Source organism: Acomys russatus, chromosome 23, assembly GCF_903995435.1.
Source record: "Acomys russatus chromosome 23, mAcoRus1.1, whole genome shotgun sequence".
Taxonomy (NCBI): domain Eukaryota; kingdom Metazoa; phylum Chordata; class Mammalia; order Rodentia; family Muridae; genus Acomys; species Acomys russatus.
Genome location: NC_067159.1, coordinates 59,589,536 through 59,609,296, shown reverse-complemented (window position 1 = coordinate 59,609,296; position 19,761 = coordinate 59,589,536). Strand labels below are relative to the sequence as shown.

Genomic DNA, 19,761 nt, shown 5'->3' with positions numbered 1-19,761 from the left:
ACAAACCTGAAGAATCCTTTCGTTTGGCCCTTTGACATTCACCTAAGCTTCTGTGGCATGTGCTATAAAAAAAAAACAAAAACAAAAAAAAAACAAAAACAAAAACAAACAAACAAAAAAAACAGAGGCACATATGGGAAGTGAATCATAAACAGTTGTGGCTGAGAGAGAATTGTCAAAAGAATCTGGGTGATGTCAAGAGGAAGTTGAAGTTGTTAGCTTTTTCCTTTCACCTAAGCCCATGTCCCCCATTTCTACCATCTTCCCTCGTTCTTCTGCCTTTCTTTTACTTTTCTCTGCTTCTAGGATTTAGCAAACCATATACCAGGGTGAAGGTCTCAGGAAAGGATAACTAAATATTGAGCAGCAGGAGAAGTTGCAGTAAATTGTAATTGTAGGGTATACTTAGAATGTAACCATTGCTAAGCCTTTGGAAAAAGAGCTGCCTGACACATTGCATGCATGGGAGGAGAAGACTCACAGAAGCTCAGCTTTGATTCCTGGAATATTTCTCCAAAGTCTAGGAACTTTTAGGATAGAAAACATAGAAAAACAAAACAATACAAAGATTAATTTTTTATCCTCCTTCAGCACAGTCAAACATAGAATCGTTGATAACACTTCTGTGTATGAGTGTCTGTCCCTACACATATAACACAGAATGCAGACTATGAATCTGAGCAGTTGGATGACTTCTGAATAAATTAATTCTGAGACTACTTACCTGACAGTAACGTCAGGTCCCTAAATTTGAGAGATTAGCTTTACTAAATTGCCCCCATTTTAGCTCTCAGTTCCACAGGTGGGACTATGGGATGTCTAATCGGCTGGCTCTAAGTTGGATGCTCAGAACATGTCCATACTTAACTTTTCTTAGCCAGAGCAGATCACAGATCCCAAGGAAACACTGCTTACATTTACCCACATTTTACAGATGGAACAGTTGGTAGGAAAAGGTGTTGATGGGTTCCCAAGAGCCTGAGCATCTGTCCAGAGCTGGGAGAAGCTCTTGCCCACCATGTGCATGCATTTTTGTTTGATTTTCTGGAGGATCTCCTAAACTCAGTTCTCCACAGAGTTTGTGGAGGCTTCATCTCATATGCATTAACTTCCAGCTCCCCTGGAGGTGGGAATATGATTGTGCTTTCATCCCTCTAAGGAGACAGTTGTCTGCACTGGAAAGCAGTCCCCATCCTATGATTCTCTTGGGAACCCTAAAATTCATCTCACTGATATAAACTCAGGTGTGATTTAAAAGGGATTGTTATAAATTACAAGAAAGCTGTCTTTTCCTTCATTGCTTCTGAGCTGTTGTGGAGCTATTGGAGAAACGAAGGTCAAGGAACGACTTTAAAAATGGCAAGGAAATAGGGCTTGTTAACCAGATTCTGGAAAAAATGTACATATACAATATGTATTATAATGTCTCAAATAGCATCTACTTTGTTTCTTTGATATGTGGCCATTAGTTTGAAGCCAGACATATTAAATTGTTCTAATGCTAATGGCCTTTTGTTTATAACACAACTAAAAGATGATTCTTAAATTATGCATCCCTATTACCAAAGGGTGACCTTTTGAACAAAACAAAAACGAAACCAAACAAAAAAAATGGCATAAAAATTTATATCAATTTTCCATTGTAAATTAGCATTTTATTAAAAACAGAGTTGATAACTGGAAATTATAATTTAAAGTAGTGAATCTTCAAATGATGGTTAATGCCAATTATTTATAGTATAATAGAAAACCTTTGGGTTCATAAATAACACCTTTTCTTTATTCAGGAGACACCATGTTTGGAGATGTGTTATTCATGACTTAATTATTCTATAGATGCTTCATTCATATGCATGCAGATATATCTAGCAGAGTTGCATTTTAATGAAGATGCTGAGCAGCATGAGGCTGTAATTTCTAACAGAGAATTCTGTCAAGACTGAACAATAGGAACTCCTGAAAAGAACTAAGAAACAGCCCAGTCAGAAAGAAAATTAAATACCCATTTGAATGTTTTAATTATAACCATTAGGGGGATTTTGAAAGCTTTTAGTGCATCTACAGAGCCCACAGATAAGGACCTGCCCTTCTGCTAGAGAAAAATGATTCTGAGGAAAGCAGTTATTTTCAAGATTATGTGGGTAAGGCCCCTCTGGGGAGCAGGTTATGGCTCTGATCCTGACCCCATCCCCTTTTGTGACTTCCTTTTATTATAGGAGTTCTGAGGCTGAAATCATCAATTGGATTAATCTTGGAAAAGACAATGATGGGAGGAAGGAGAAGGGTTTTTAAAGCTTGTGTGTGTGTGTGTGTGTGTGTGCGCGCGCGCCAGATGTATGTATGAGTGTATGAGGGTTAGAATTTTAGCACAGACTGACTGTTTCTTAAGCTGCCATTCTTGGTTCTCCAGAAATTTCAACTTGACTGGAAATATTAGAGAGTCTTTTTTATCTCTCATTCTTTTCTTAATTGTAGGAATTATCACAATTTTATTATGGAATCTCTCTTACCTTTTCAGAAAGAGAGTAATATCAGAAAAACCACAAAACTGTCACGAGCACAAGAAATTAGCCAAATAGACTGTGAAATGGGCCAAGATCCACTGTCATGTTCAAGTTTTTTAGGAAAAATGGTGCTGCTACAGTTAGAAATTAGCAGACATGAAGGTCATAGCAGATGGCTGCCATCCTTTTAATCAGCTTTGGATCTCATCTTCTAATAAACTAGTTTTAAAAGTGAAAACCACCTTTATTATTTATTTATTTATTTATTTATTTATGTTTTTAGAGCTTGCCTTAGGTTTATTTGTAAAAACAGCATAGGACACTGGTCATTTGTAAATAGTGTGTAGGTGGTTGTGTCACACCAGTCCATCTGTGTTCATATAGGCAGAAGCCTTTTCTATGGGGCCTTCACAGGGGCCTGGGCAGCTTTGGGAGCCTGAGCTGGGACTGCAGCCTGGGCCTTAGCTGCTGCTTTCGCCTTGGTTTGAACCTTGGGCTGTGGTTGGTACAGCCGACGACCCTTGCTCATGTAGCTTCGAATCTTCTTCCCAAGCTTGGGATGAGTGATGAAAGCCGGCTGAGCTTGCGGCTGGGGCCCTTTGGCATCTTGGGCTTACTGGCCTTAGGCTTCACAAGGGCCTTAATGGCCTTTGCACGGGCACTCATTGCCTTTGCGTTGTTTGCCTGCATCTTCTTCAGGCCTTTCTTGTTGTGCTTCTTGGCAAAGCGCATGTTCCTCAGTAACTTGGGGTCAACCCCCTTAAGAGACTCGTATCTTTGTGACCGGGGTTTCTTGATGCCATTTCTGTGCCATTTGCGGGACTGGTTGTGTGTGGTGTGGTTCTTGGACTTGGCCATGTCTGCACGGTAACCGGCGGCTCCCGCAGCACCTGCGCCCGGGAGGAAAACCACCTTTAAAAAGAAATTGGAAACATCCCACATAAGCAACTTAATGACACAGCTGGAAGCCCTAGAAAAACACCCAAGAAGAGTAGATGTCTGGAAATAATTAAACTCAGGGCTGAAATTAATAAATTAGAAACAAAGAAAACAGTCCAAAGAATCAACAAAAACCAAGAGCTGGTTCTTTGAGAAAATCAACAAGCTAGACAAACCGTTTGCCAAACTAACTAAAAGGTAGAGAGACAGTATCGAAATCAACAAAATCAGAAATGAAAAGGGAGACAGAACAACAGACACTGAAGAAATACAAAGAATCATAAGATCCTACTTCAAAGGCATATATACCACAAAATTTGAAAATCTAAGGGAAATGGATGATTTTCTTGATCAATTTCACTTGCCAAAATTGAGTGAAGAACAGATAAACAAGCTAAATAGTCCCATTTCCGCTATAGAAATAGAAGTAATCATTGATAGTTTCCCAACCAAAAAAAAAAAAAAAGAACTCAGGGCCAGATGGTTTCAGTGCAGAATTCTACCAGACCTTCAAGGATGTGCTAATACCGATACTCTTCAAGCTACTCCAAAAGATAGAATTGGATAGAACATTACCAAACTCATTCTATGAGGCCACAGTCACTTTGCTAGCTAGCTAAACCTCACAAAGACACAACAAAGAAGGAGAATTTCAGACCAATTTCTCTTATGAACATTGGTGCAAAAAATACTCAATAAAATACTTGCAAAATGAATATAAGAACACCTCAAAGATATCATTCATCATGACCAAGTAGGCTTCATTCTAGGCATGCAGGGATGGTTTAATATACAGAAATCCATCAAGGTAATCCACCATATAAACAAACTGAAAGTAAAAACCCACATGATCATCTCCTTAGATGCAGAGAAAGCATTTGATAAAACCCAACACCCATTCATGTTTAAAGTTTTAGAGAGATTAAGAATACAAGGCACATACCTAAACATAATAAAGGCTATATACAGCAAGCCAATAGCCAAAATCAAATTAAATGGTGAGATACTCAAGGAAATTCCTCTAAAACTGGGAACAAGGCGAGGCTGCCCACTCTCTCCATATCTCTTCAATATAGTACTGGAAGTTCTAGCCAGAGCAATAAGACAACAAAAGGTGATCAAGGGGATCCAAATGAAAAAGGAGGAAGTCAAATTATCCCTATTTGCAGATGATATGATAGTGTATATAAGTGACCCCCAAAATTTTGTCAGAGAACTTCTACAGCTGATAAACACCTTCAGCAAATTGGCTGGATACAAAATTAACTCAAAAAAGTCAGTAGCCTTCCTATATACAAATGACAATCATGCAGAGGAAAAAATTAGGAAAACTACACCCTTCACAATAGCCACAAGCAATATAAAATATTTAGGAGTTACTCTAACCAAGCAAGTGAAAGATTTGTTTGAAAAAATTTCAAAACTCTGAAGAAAGAGATTGAAGATGACATCAGAAGATGGAATGATCTTCCTTGCTTGTGGATTGGGAGAATTAACATAGTAAAAATGGCCATCTTACCAAAAGCAATTTACAGATTCAATGCAATCCCTATTAACATACCTATACAATTTTTAAAGACATTGAAAGTTCAACTCTCAACTTCATATGAAAAAGAAAAAATCCAGGATAGCTAAAACAATCTTGTGCAATAAAAGATCCTCCAGAAGAATCTCCATACCTGATCTCAAGCTGTACTATAAAGCAACAGTAATTAATACAGCATGGTAATGGCACAGCAATAGGCTTGTTGATCAGTGGAATCAAATTGAAGACCCAGACATGAATCCACACACATATGGCCACTTGATTTTTGACAAAGAAGCCAAATCTATTCAATGGAAAAAGGATAGCATCTTCAACAAATGGTGCTGGTCTAGCTGGATGTTTACATGTAAAAAATGCAATTGGACACATATTTGTTACCATGCACAAAACTCAAGTCTAAGTGGATCAAAAACCTCAACATAAAATCAGAGACACTAAATCAGTTAGAAGAAAAAGTGGGCACATTGGCACAGGAGATAACTTCCTGAACAGAACTCCAACAGCCCAGGCCTTGAGGTCAACAATTAGTAAATGGGACCTCATGAGGCTGAGAAGCTTCTGTAAGGCAGGAGACACTGTCAACAGAACAAAGCGACAGCCTACAGACTGGGAAAAGATCTTCACCAACCCTATATCTGACAAAGGTCTTATATCCAAAATATATAAAGAACTCAAGAAATTAAGCACCACCAAACCAAATAACCCAATTGAGAAACGGGGCTCAGAACTAAACAGACAATTTTCAACAGAGGAATATCAAATGGCTGATAAACACTTAAAGAAATGCTCAACCTCCTTAGTCATCAGGGAAATACAAATCAAAACAACTCTGAGATTCCATCTCACCTATCAGAATGGCTAAGATCAAAAACTCAAGTGACACCACATGCTAGCGAGGATGTGGAGAGAGAGGAACACTCCTTCATTGCTGGTGGGAATGCAAACCAGTACAGCCACTTTGGAAATCTATCTGGTGCTATCTCAGAAAAATGGGAATAGGGCTTGCTCAAGACCCAGCTATTCCACTCCTTGGAATATACCCGGAAGATGCTCCAGCACACAACAAGAAAATTTGCTCAGCCATGTTCATAGCAGCCTTTTTCATAATAGCCAGAACATGGAAACAGCCTAAGTGTCCCTCGGTAGAAGAATGGATAAAGAAACTGTGGTACATTTACACTATGGAATACTACTCAGCTATTAAAAACAAGGAATTCCAGAAATTTGTGGACAAATGGATTGAACCAGAAATTATCATAATGAGTGAGTTCACCCAGAAGCAGAAAGAGTCAAATGGTATATACTCGCTTATATCTGGACACTAGCCCAAGGGGCATGTCCTATGAAAGTCTTCACTCATCAGGAAAGTAGCACAGAGGGGAGGACATCTTATTGGGACTCTAGGTGAGAGAAGCATGGAGGAATGGGGAAATAGAAGGATACAGAATGTCCTAGAAACCTACAAGAAGAACATTATGTCAGGTGGATCTGGGCCCAGGGGTCCTGCTCAACTATGCCACCAGCCAAGGACAATATGTGCAGTAAACTTTGAACCCCTACCCAGACCTAGCCAATGGACAGGACATTCTTCACAGTTGAGTGGAGAGTGGGGTCTGACTTTCACATGAACTCTGGTGCCCCATATTTGACCACGTCCCCTGGATGGGGAGGCCTGGTGGCACTCAGAGGAAGGATAGCAGGATACCAAGTAGAGACTTGATACTCTATGAGCATATACAGGGGAAGAGGTCCCCCTCAGTCACAGTCATAGGGGAAGGGATTAGGGGGAAAATGGGAGGGAGGGAGAAATGGGAGGATACAAGGGATGGGATAACAATTGAGATGTAATATGAATAAATTAATAAAATGTATTAAAAATATTTTTAAATAAAAAAGTGAAAAGTAGTGGCACATAAAGGTGCCTGAAACATCACAATTATTCTTCTTTAAAATTTAAAATACCATATAAAATCATAGCACAGTGATTTTTAAAAAGTAGAAGGGATGTTTTATATTTTGTAAGGTCGATGCATTCTTTTTTCTTCTTTTTTTAAAAGTTTATTATGATATGTTCAGATTACATCCTGATTGTTATCCTGCTCACTGGTATCTTCCCTTTCCCACCTCCCTCCCTCTTCTATTTTGTTCCCCTCCCCTAGACCTCTAACAGAAGGGGACCTCTTCTCCCCACCATATGACCACAACCTATCAGGTCTCATCCCAATAGCTTGCTTCCTCGTCCTTTGTTTGCCAACAGGCCTCCTCACTGAAGGGAAGTGATCAAATTGTGGGCACCAGAGTTCATGGCAGAGGCAGCCCTCACTCCACAACCATGGAGAATGAAATGTCCATTGGCTAGATCTGAAAAACATGTCAGGTTACTGCATGCATTTTCCTTGGTTGGTACAGCAGTTTGTGCAGGCAACCTCTGGGTTCAGATCCGCCAGCTTTTATTGCCCCCTTCGGGGCTCCTGAATTTTCTGGGTCTTTCCATCCCCCCATACCCTGTCACCTGGAGTCCAGCAGTGAGTACCAGCAGCTATCCCAATCCTCTGCTGAGTGGAGTATCTCAGAGGACATCTATGTTGGGCTAATATCCACTTTAAGTGAGTGTATACCATGTATGTTTTGGGTTACCTCACTCAAGATGATTGTTTTTAGTTCCCTCAATTTGTCTGCAAATTTCAAGATTTCCTTGCTTTTAATAGCTGAATAGTATTCCATTGTGTAAGTGTGCCACAGTTTTTTCTATCCATTGTTCAGTTGTTTCCAGTTTCTGGCTATTACAAATAAGGCTGCTATGAACATAGTTGAGCAAATGTCCTTGTTGTTTGGTGGGGTATCTTTTGGGTATATGCTCAGGAGTGGTATAAGTGGGTCTTGAGGTAGCACTGTTCCAGATTTTCTGAGAAAGTGCCCGATTGATTCCCAAAGTGGTTGTCCAAATTTGCACTCCCACCAGCAGTGGAGGAGTATTGCTCTTTCCTCACATTCTAGCCAACATTCGCTTTCATATGAGTTTTTAATCTTAGCCACTCTAATTAGTGTAGAATGGAATCTCAGAGTTGTTTTGGTTTGCATCCCCTTGGTGACTAAGGACATTGAACATTTCTTTTAGTGTTTTTCAGCCATTTGATATTCATCTGTTGAGAATTCTCTGCTTAGCTCTGAACCCCATTTCTTAATAGGGTTATTTGGTTTGGTGGTGTTTAATTTCTTGAGTTCTTTATATGTTTTAAAAGTTATCCTGAAAAAAAAAAATATCCTGAAGGGATTCTTTTGAAGCTCATTAAAGAAGGACTACTTCCTGGTAAAAAAAAATGGCTACTTTAACAAACCCATCAGGCAAGATGCTTCCACTAGTATAATGGTGGCTTCCTTAGTTATTTTTTATTCAAGACAACTTATAAAAGAAAGCATTTAATTGGGTACTTGCTTATAGTTTTAGAGTGTTAGTTCGTTTCATCATAGCAGAAAGTAGGGTGGTAGGCAAACATGACCTGGAACAGTATCCACGAGCTTATATCTGATCCAGAAGCAGGAAAAAACCATCTACTGCCATACACCTCCTCTAACAAGGCCACGCATCCTAATCATTCCTAAATAGTCTACTAACTGGGAACCAGACACTCAAGTATGTGAGTCTATGGGACCATTTTCATGCAAACTACTACAGCGTCTCCACTTTCCGACTGTATGTAAAGCCTATTCCAGAGGAAGAATTATATATTGAGTGCTGAAAACCTGGTTAAAAAAAAAAAAACCTGATAGCTTAGGATGCCACAGGTTTGGGGAGAGAATGGACCTGATATGCCTTCTGAAAGCCAAACTGCCATCCAAATATTTATAATTACATTCTTAGAATGGTGCTACTTGGTCAGAGAATTTTCTTGCAGTGGGAAATAGTTAATACAGAGACTCTTTTTAAAGATGTATTCTTCTCTCATATATTACATAATACAGAGACTTATAACTGTTCAAAATCCTGAGAATAAATCTCTGTTAAATACCTCTCCCTAAAAGGGACATCTATCTCTCCTCCTCCAAAACACAGGGAATATCATAGAAAAGTGGACAGAAATATTCTAAGAGTGGAGGATGGGGAAGAATACTATGAAGCACTATCTTCTGGATATGATAAATCTGATGTAATTACCAAATATAATGCAACCTCCACACCTAAGGCTGATGGAACATCATAAAAGAGGGGGCAGAAAGATTGTAAGGGTTAGAAAACCAAGATGTCTACTGTAAGATATTGTCTTCTATATATAATAGGAAAGCTGCTCCGATGAAATCTCTACAATGTGATCACTTAAACAAGACATGCATAATGGCAACACCAGTTGTCAAAGTGGATAGGGAAAATTTAAAGAACTACAGGCAATTAATGATTGCTGAGCAGTGGAGATTCAATTTTCTTCAAGGATGAGACCCATGATAAATCTAAACCGATGTGGTCAGCATTAAACAAAAGCAACTCCGAATGGACCTAGCATAAGTCATGCATTTGAGAGAAACCGGAGAGGGCATGGGAGGAGCTGGAGGCAGAAGTAGGAAGGGTTGAAATGGTGTGCTTACAGTAAAGTTGTAAGAAATTCTCAAAAAAAAAAAAAAAAAAAAAAAAAAAAAGAAAGAAAGAAAAGAAAAAAGAAAAAATAAGAAATCCAAGACCCCACCAAAACACCAAGATACATTATATCATTTGTAGATATTGTGAAGGGTGTGGTTTCCCTGATTTCCTTCTCAGCCTGTTTGTCATTTGTATATGGGAGGGCTACTGATTGTAGTAGGGGACATGAAGACTGCAGAGGACACCCTCTAACTAGACAAGACTCATAGTGGAGGGAGAAGAACACCAACCCGCCCAAAAAAACTTTGATCCAAAACTCACCCTTTCTATGAGAAGGGTCAGGGATAAAGATAGAGCAGAAAGAGAAGAGATTGAGGAAATGTTCAACCAATGCCTGGCCCAACCCAAGACCCACTCCATGGAAGAGAGCCAACCCATGACACTATTAACAATACTCTGCTATGCTTGCAAACAGGAGCCTCTTAGAGCTGGCTTCTGAGAGGCTCCACCTAGAAGCAGTTAGAAACAGATGCTGAGACTCAGAGCCAAACATTGAGCAAAGCATAGGGAGTCTAGTGAAAAGGTGGGAAGAAGGATAAAGGGACCTAGAGGTGACAAGAGCTCCACAAGAAGATGAGCAGAGCCAACTGACCCCACAGGGGCCTGTGGAGTCTGAAGCACCAACCAAGGACCATGCATGGACTGGACATAGGTCCTGTACATGAATGTAGCCAATGGGCAGCTCAGATTTCTTGTAGGTCCACTAGTCAGGGGACTTGGATTCTATCGCCTGCTTTTTGATCACTTGCCCCTGAAGGGACTGCCTTGCCAGGCCACAGGGGAAGAGGACAAACTCAATCCTGATGCAACTTAATGAGCTGGGGCAGGTGGGTAGGGTGGCTCTCCTTTTCTGAGGAATGGGGGGAGGGGAGTACGGGACTGGGAGGAGAAGAGGGAGAGGGTTATGACTGAGATATAAAGTGAATAAATGAACAAATTAATTTAAAAAATAGAAAGAAAACCAAAACAAAGCAATTCTTTGAAGGCATTTCTGGAACTGGTCAGACTCCACTCATTAAAAGCTCAAGGGCATGAATAAGTACAAATCTGAAAACTTACACTAAAAATTATTTTCATTACATTTTTTTTGTTTATTTTGTGTTTGTGGTACAAGTATCACATATGTGACTGCATGCAGAGGTCAGAGGACACAAAAGATTTGATTTTCTCTTTTCACTTTGTGGGACTCAGGACTCAACTCAGATCATCAACCCTAGCAACAAGCACCTTTACCTGCTGAGCTATCTCACGTCTCTGAAATGCTTCCTTTTGAGAAGAGAGAATCTTGCTTTCACAAGCTTCTTGCGAAATTGCTTCCCTATGATTGAGTATTTTAGCTGTTCAAACATTCAAATATCAAAAATTGTGGTTACATTCCAAGGTGGCTTAACTGCTACTTAAGTTGGTGGCATAGCTTGATATGAAATGCACAATGCTGCTTTCTAAGATATAGAAAACTGAAAAGTTAAAAAATTATGTTTTCTATCATATTTCAAAGAAAGTCTAACAGCTCAGGCAACATGTAACAGGGTTCTATACAAGTCCTCTCATATGTGTACTTAAATTTTAATGGTGAGCACAGTATAAGAGGTTCAAGGTCTAGGAAGGGCTTAGCATAGGTAAGTAAGACTGTTACCATTTAATCTCTGGAGTTAACTGGTAGAAAAATATCATTAAATATTACAAATGTCTAATACGGTTTTTGGCATAAAGCAGCAATTCAATAAATGATGAAGGCTGTTTTTAATTGCTATTACCATGACTTGTTATTGCTAGTACTGTAATAATAAATATGCAAAATAATAGAACTTTAGTAATTGAATTAATAAGTTAGGCTACAGCTATCAATTGGAAGGAGAGAGAGAGAGAGAGAGAGAGAGAGAGAGAGAGAGAGAGAGAGAGAGAGAGACACAGCATGTGAGTGTTTCAATTTAATATTTCAGACTTGGAATAGCTTCAAATAATGACAGAATTATAGTGATCTAGGACGCATGTGGGCAATGTACATTGGCTATGTAAGATGAAGGTCACTGGTATGGAGAACACCAAAGGAGGTATGGCTGAAGATTGGCTTGTTCATCTTTGGTGGGGTGCATCTTCTTGGACGATAGTGCTGTTAAAGGAGATAATTTCAAGTAATAACATCTCCAATAAAAGTAGAAAATACCCAAGCCTTTGTTGGTAGGTTTTTGCATACCTAGAAGTGGCACTGGATCCTGCGGCTTCAGCAGATGGCCCAGAGTTTTCTCCAGCGTCTAACTCTAGGAAGTGAGTTTTCTCATGAAAATACCAGGCAGCTGTCAGGAAATGCATTGGTCATGAGCTGCCCATTGAGGATATATGTGCTGTGTTGCCCCCATTCTTACAGTCCAGACAAACCTCCCTGGTTTTAGAGAAAAGGACCTGTTGGAGCTACTTCAGTAGGTCTCCCAAAATCTGTTCTCATTTCTGATTTAGAATGCATAGACTCGTGTGGTGACTCATGTATTTTAGAAGCTCAGGTTAAATAGGGGTGATCTCAACTATGATTCACTGGTGGAATCTGGAAAATGAGTCATCTCCTTTATGGGCTTGTCCTTGGGAGTCGCCAGGCTTAGAGGTCTTTAATACCTTCTAAAGAAACTGCTGCTCTGCTACCAAGAAGAGACTTGATACCCTATGAGCATATACAGGGGGAGGAGGTCCCCCTCAGTCACAGACATAGGGGAGAGGAGTAGAGAGAAAGCAGAAGGGAGGGAGGAATGGGAGGATACAAGAGATGGGATAACAATTGAGATATCATATGAATAAATTAATAAAATATTAAAAAAAAAGCAAGGTGCTACAGCTTTAGCTCCCTGCAGCTCTGCAGCTAAGCCGTCAGCCTACATTAACCTTTTCAGGGGTGGTCTCACTGAAGAGTTTGACCTGAAATCAATAAAACATCCTGAAACTCAAAAACTGCTGCTCTCAAGGAAAGAACGAGCCCTCTTGTGGTGGCATTTTGGTAACTACACACAGTCATTTACAACAATTTTAAAAAACAGTGTCATTTTCTTTAGATCCTTTTATACTCATCTGTAGTTTGTCAAATGCTTCTGTGTTGTGATGGCTCTTGTTAATAAATTATGGAAAGAATGATGCTTTTGTCACCAGAGTGGATATGCATTCAGCGAACAACAAATATTATTTACTATTCTGTAATCACTAATCTGTAATACTGTATTTTATCTTTTTTCCTCAGTATTATTTGCAAGCAAGAAATAACAATTCCATATGAAAAATGGTGCTAAATAATTTTATATGACACTTAGAGGAAATAGTTAAAAGCGAAGATGATTTATAATATTGTTTTACCGAGATTGCTCAGTGTAATACTGAGATCACCCAGATCGTTAGGCCCCCAAAATGACCACCAGGACTCGTTACCGATACAACACACACAGGGTCCTGCATTGCGAAGCTGAAGCCTCAGATCACAATTCTTCCTGATGCAGCAGGATAGGAGAGTGACCCAGAGCATCAAGGGCACTGGGTTCATTATATGAAGCTGGGGTTGTGGGTCACAGGAATGTCAGTCCTTAGGCAGGTTGAGGGAGGCTGGGTCTTCAGGGAAGCTGTGGGTCACAGGAATGTTGGACCTTAGGCAGATTGGGTGGGGACTGACTCTGGAGGGGAAGTTTTTTGTTTTTGTTTTTGTTTCTTTTTAATCTCAGAGGAACATTGGGAGTTAATTGTATCTAATTGTTCAGTGGAGTTTCTGGAGACTGGTGGCAGGTCTAGTTTATGGCAATGCATGGCCTTTCTTGGAATGCAGGGAGAAGTAAAGTCACCTGGAAGACAAGTTCTCACAGACCGTGGCATTAGTTGTAGAATATACATTACATATAGAATATGGCATTAATTTTGCTCTTACAATATGAGACCTCCATATATCAATGATTAGTATATCCCCATGACAGTTATGTGTAGAAATGAGACCTATACCCATCCCCCAAAACGGGCATGGCGATGCAGCTCTATAACCTCAGCATGGAAACAGAGGCCTGAGGGTCTTGAGTTTAAGGCCAATCTGGGGCTGCATAGCAAACTCAAAGCGAGTCCAAGCACATAGTGAATACTCTCTTTGAAAAAAAAAAAAAAACCCAAACGCCCAAGGGGTGGGTTGAGATGGCTCAGTCAGTAAAGACACTTGCTGCTAAACCTGATGACCTGAGTTTGGCTGGGAAATCATTGCTTTTAGTGACACAGTGACAGATTCCTTTTGTTTCATCAATGAATCTTAGCCAATATGAGTTATCAAAGGGACTTTTTCTGATTCTGTTGCCAAACAGCCTGTATCCCATCTTACAGCACTCACCCCTACCTCACATCATTCAGCAGCAGGAGTACCACAAACCATTCAGCAAATAGCAGATAATTTGGTGTTTCACTGCTTTATCTTGCGCTCTGAATGAACAGATGACTGTGTCTCACAGTAAATACAATATTTTAGAATGAGTGAATAAGTGAATTAACATTAAAAAGAGATAATTTTAGTACAATGTAAAGAAATTTATGGATGTATAGAAGGATTTCTATGTATTTCTTGAGAGATGGGAAAACTGAGTTTTCACAAAACAACAAGATGTACATAGTATGAAAACACATAGAATGGGCCTTCTAATAAAAAACAAGAAGCAACGATTTACAGTATACGAAACTGTCCCAAACAGAAAAACTATCAGAAGTATGCTTTGTTTTGATGTAAGTTATTGGTACAGTGTTTTCTTATTATTAAGGTAGACTTTAGCACTTGGTGAAGTTTCCAGTAAAAAGTAATTTAAAAGTTTGTTTGATCACTAGCACTGCATAAACTGGGTCTAATAAGGCACATCTATAATTATAGCATTTTAAGATAAAGGTAGGAGGATCAGGAGTTCAAAGTTATTCTTGACTACATAGGAAACTTGAATGTAAACAGTTAATTGTATTCTGAGTTTTTTAGACCTTGAGTTATAAAACAAATATATAATTTTAAGAAGTTAAAATATCTTTTGTTGGTTTCTTTTATTTAGTTTAAGTACCAGTAGTGTATAGCTTTTATGTAGTAGGAGCTTCTATCTACATTTCTAGCCTGCCTAATATGTGTATAATTATAATACAATGGGATATAGGTCCATGGCTATAATAGGTTTAATAAAAAATGATCCCAAAAGTGACACTTATAATGAAGACCTGTAAGGAACCATTTTGCATTCTCAGCAAAGAATGAATCAGCTGTCTGCTAAATATGCTACTCAGAGTGTTGATGATTATAGCTAGTTTCCTGGAGAATGCATTATAATTCAACAGTTTAAGAAAGAATCAATACCTCTAAACATTTAATGCAGGCCATAATGCAATGATTATGACATTGTGGGTTTACTTAAAGATGTGACCCTGAAGTTATCAAGTAAAATACACAGGATTGAAATCATGTAACGTAATATCAATGCTCTACACAGTCATTTAAAGATGCATGCAAAACAGCAACAAACTAAGAACACAGCAAGGAGAAACAAAATAATTATGTAAATAGAAAATATTGAATGGAAATATATTGAATTAAATTATAAAAATATTATTAAATTATATACATTAAATTACATAAATATATAGAATTGAATAAATCAAAAATAAAGCTAAAACATGTCTCTTTGAGAAGAATAATAAAGTTGAAAGTTACAGGTAAAAATAATCAGGCCTGCAGGGGAGATATCTCAGTGAGGGTGCTAACCTATTAAGTATGACGCCTCAGATCTGACCTTTAGCACTGGCAAAAAGATTGTCAAGACAAAAGGCAAGAATTTTCTTAAAGGAAAAAAGGTTAAAAGAACATTTTAGTGCCAAATGTGGCAGCACATGCTTGTAACCCTCACACTGCAGGGTCAGCAATGAGGTCCATGAGTTTAAGGCCATGTAGGGCACATAGTGAGTCCTAGGCCCATCTGGACTACATGGTGAGAGTCGCTCTTAAATACAAACAAAGAAACAGAAAACAAGCCAAACAACTCAAAGCAAAAGCAAGTGAATAAACACAAAGAGAGGCTGCTGTAACTTTACAAAGACAATAAGAGAGCTGGAGAGATGGCTCTGATCTTTCAGAGACCCTGGTTCTGTTTCATACATGCAGGCCTGCACCTACATGGCAGCTCACAACCATGAGTAACCCTAGTTTCAAGGGCTCTGATATTCCCTTATGGCCTCCTGAGTCATCAGGCATGTACATGGCATACAGAAACATGTGCAAGTGAAAAGCTTATGCACACAACATAGAGTAAATAAATCTAAAAACATAAAAGCAATAAGACATATTACAAACATATTTTTGTCAGTAAATCAGAATATTTAAATAAAAGAGATAAACTTCCACAAGAATAAAATTTGTCAAAAGTACCAGAAGAAATAGAAAATTCCACGGCGTTACATTAGTGTTCAAGATCAGGAAGTTAATATGCTATTAAATCTGTTTCCATATAGTGCACTGTAAGCACAGATAGTATTGCCAATTAGTTTTTCAAAATAAATTTAGAAACAATACAAGTTAATAGATACATTTCTGGAAAATAAGGGAGAAAATAACATTAACTTTTTTGTGAGACTTAAATAGTAACTTTCAAAATTAAACCTCATGAGAATTTTGGAAAAAAAGTTTTAGGAAAATCTATTTCCATGAGTCTAGAAACAACAACAAAATCCTAAATAAAATATTGATCTGAGATCATGAATAATTTATTTATTTATTCTTCTCTCATATAATACATCCTTTTGCAGTTTCCCCTCACTCCATTCCTCCCAGCACCTACCCCATAGATTGACTTCTTTTTACCTTCAGAAGTGATCAGGCCTCACAGGACTATCAAAGAAACTCAGCTTGACATGATACTATAAGACTAGGCACAAACCTTCATATGAAGGTTGGGGAAGGCAACACACTAGGAGGAAGAAGGTCGCAAGAGCAGGCAAAAGAGTCAGAGACATCCCCAGGTCCACTGTTAGTAGTCCCCCCAAAAGACCAAGTTAATAACCACAACATATATGTGAAGGATCTAGCGCAGACCCCTGTAGGCTCCGTGATTGCTGCCCCAGCTCTATGAGCCCTGCTTAGTTGATTCTGTGGTGGTGTTCTCCTGGTATTTTAGAATCCTCTGGCCCCTACAATTCTTTCCTTCTCTCTTCTGTGGGGGTTGTCCGGTCTTTCAGGGAAGGGACCCAATGGAGTTCTCCAATTTGGGATCTCTCTCTGCCTGTGTTTCTCTGTGAGTCTCTGCATCTGCTCCTGCCAACTGCCAGAGGAAGCCTCTCTGATGATGATTGAAAGCCCATGAATTTATAAGAATTACACACACACACACACACATACACACACACAGATGTTATTTTTAATAATAAAATTTCATTTTTATTTGAAAATCAATGTTCATGACATGTATAGTATCTGAAAGATACTTCACATGTCTTTTGACACAGAAAGATTAGGATAGCTGTTAAAAGCTATTTGTAAGAAGAATTGAGAGGAAACCTAGACTAGAAGGGAATCCAATAAGTGTTTATTCAACTCAAAGCAAGCAAAGCCCTCTGAAGACCATGTAGTCATAGTGGATAGAAGAACAATAGTTAGCATAATTTCTATCTTGTTCTTTTGGAAATTAAGGCTTTTGGAAACGAAGAGGAAAATTATAATTTTTAATATCTTGGTAGCAATTTACTAAGTAATCTGCAGTATAAAAAATAATTAAAATTAAAAGCAAGTGAGAAGGAAAATGGTATGTTTAGGGCCATGACACAGAATTGAACCAGGGATAAATTTAATTATAACAGAAAAAAATAAATTTTAAATTAAAAAAACATTTTTTATTTTTTACATATACATTTATATTATTACACATATATACAATAAACTACCTATAACTAGAAGAACCATGACACAATCAAGGATTATATAAATGTTAAATTCTTAGTGTTTTGGCTATTTGTATTTGACAGCCTTGAAGAAAACATCTTTCTTATGATAGTGCGTCTAAAATTCTGAATGTAAATCAATCCCCATCACATCTTATTATCAACTTAAAACATCTATCTAGACCTAAAAACACCTTAACCCCTAAACAACTAATCTTCATTGTAAAACTAAGCTACCTGGTCTTCAACTCCATCAGAGACTTGAAAAGGAATAAACTGATTACCTGAGTGTGCTGGGAGTGCAGGTTAGCAGCTTTCCAAATGAGAAGATGACAGAGACAGTTTGCTACCTGAATAGTCACCCAAAACTCTCTATTATGTTGGAGCATCTTCTTCAGCCTTCTGGCCCAATATATCTGACAGACATATTTGTGAGGCAGGAACTATTGAGGACTTGCCTACCTTGTCCTGGGAGACTTTGGCTGTCGACTCTGCCTACATTCAAGCTTGTCCATTTTTAGGCAGAATTCTGTCTGTGGTAGAAAGGCGGACATTTTGCCCAGTGCCTTGTTTGCCACATTTGATGTCATCTCCATAAGGAGGTTTTTTGATGCTCATCAACCTCTTTGGGTTAGGCTGGGTGCTGCCAGGAGTTAACCTAATTGTCAGTGAATCTTTAAATTAATAAAAACATTTTAAATGTCATATTCTGCATGTCTCTGAGGATTTTAAAGACCTTATCTAACTATATTACCTTATCTTTCTGTAGAATCATATCTACTTGTCTCACCTAAGATGTATATTCTTGTAATAAAAGTAGCCCAGTAATTGACATAACCATGATATGATCAGTTAATAATCAAGTTGTATAATTTATTTATCCTAAAGAGCCTGCAATAGCACTTTCAAAGTATTGGAAGTAAACCTTGTATTATAATTGAGTTATATGGGTACAATACCTCATATGAGAGTAGAAATCATATATATTCATATATATATGTAGCATGTTAATAATAAACTTACATTTGAATTCTATACCACGGTATCTAGAATTGAACTTATTTTGCACCTATATACAAAATTCTATACCAGTGAATTAAAAATAACCTTGTGACAATTGAGGCATTAAGTTGAGGAGTAGACTCACTAATCTAGTTTTTGTTCTATCTTCCCTATATATTTCTATATTTCCCCTTCTTTCTTTTCAACCTCTGTCTCCAAACCTAAGAATGTAAGCTAAGGGAAAAGAGAGACACTGCTGAGTCTAACCTTGCTTACTTTTTAAATAAAACCAATAATAACTTGTAACCAACTCCATTGATAATAACCCTGTACAGCCGAAGAACGCTAACAAAATCCTACCTGACTCCCCTTAAAGGAAATGGAGCATCATTCTCTTAAGGTTTCTTCTGGCTGATTAGGGATGAATAGTACCTAGTAGGGGCCCATATAAAATTGGGGAAATGGTTAAACAAGCTAGGAATGACATTTGTGTGCCAGTTTCTAAATGTTGAGAAATTCCAGTCTTAATTAGAGTCCTGTGTGGGACAGTCTGAAATGCTAGACCAACTGGAATTGGAAGCTTTCTTTGATAAATTTACATTTTAAATACCCAGACAAAAGTGAAAGTCAGATTTCAAAAGGAATTTGTGACTTCCTAATCATACGAGCCTATAGAATTAGAGAAATGGTCAATGGCTGAAAGAATATCTTATACATTGTAATCTCACCCTTGGAACAATATTCTTAACCAGCATGATGTACTGACCAGTGGTTAGTAGAAGTAACAGTACATGGAGTAGAAAAAAAGGAAAAAGGTAGGAGAGAAGAAGAGAAAGAAAATCAGGAGCTAAAGAGGGAGTGAGAAGTTAGGAGGACCTGGAAGGAGACATTACAGTAGTAGCAACTGATGCTCAGGACCCCCCAGATGATAATAACTAAAGTAAAAAGACAAAGTTTAGAACACTTCTTTCAGCTCAGTTACTTGCAGCAGTTGGTATTCAATTGAACTAATGGAATCTTCTTGAATCTATATTGGACAATTGGTCCAGCAGAGCTCTCTTCACTTTGTAACTCTCTTTCTGTTCCAGGGCTCTTCACGGATCATCACGTGCTTCTCCTCTCTTCTCCTCTCCTCTCCTCTCTTCTCTTTTATTCTCTTTCTTTCTTTCTTTTTTCTTCCCACCTCCTTTCCTTCCTTCCTTCTTTTCTTCCTTCCTTCCTTCTTTTCTTTCTTC

At 38.3% G+C, this 19,761-nt stretch overlaps 1 pseudogene; it reads right to left on the bottom strand.

The window, feature by feature from the left end:
* Window positions 1-2,886: 2,886 nt before the first annotated feature.
* Window positions 2,887-3,403, bottom strand: LOC127206399 (60S ribosomal protein L29-like; annotated as a pseudogene).
* Window positions 3,404-19,761: the final 16,358 nt, after the last annotated feature.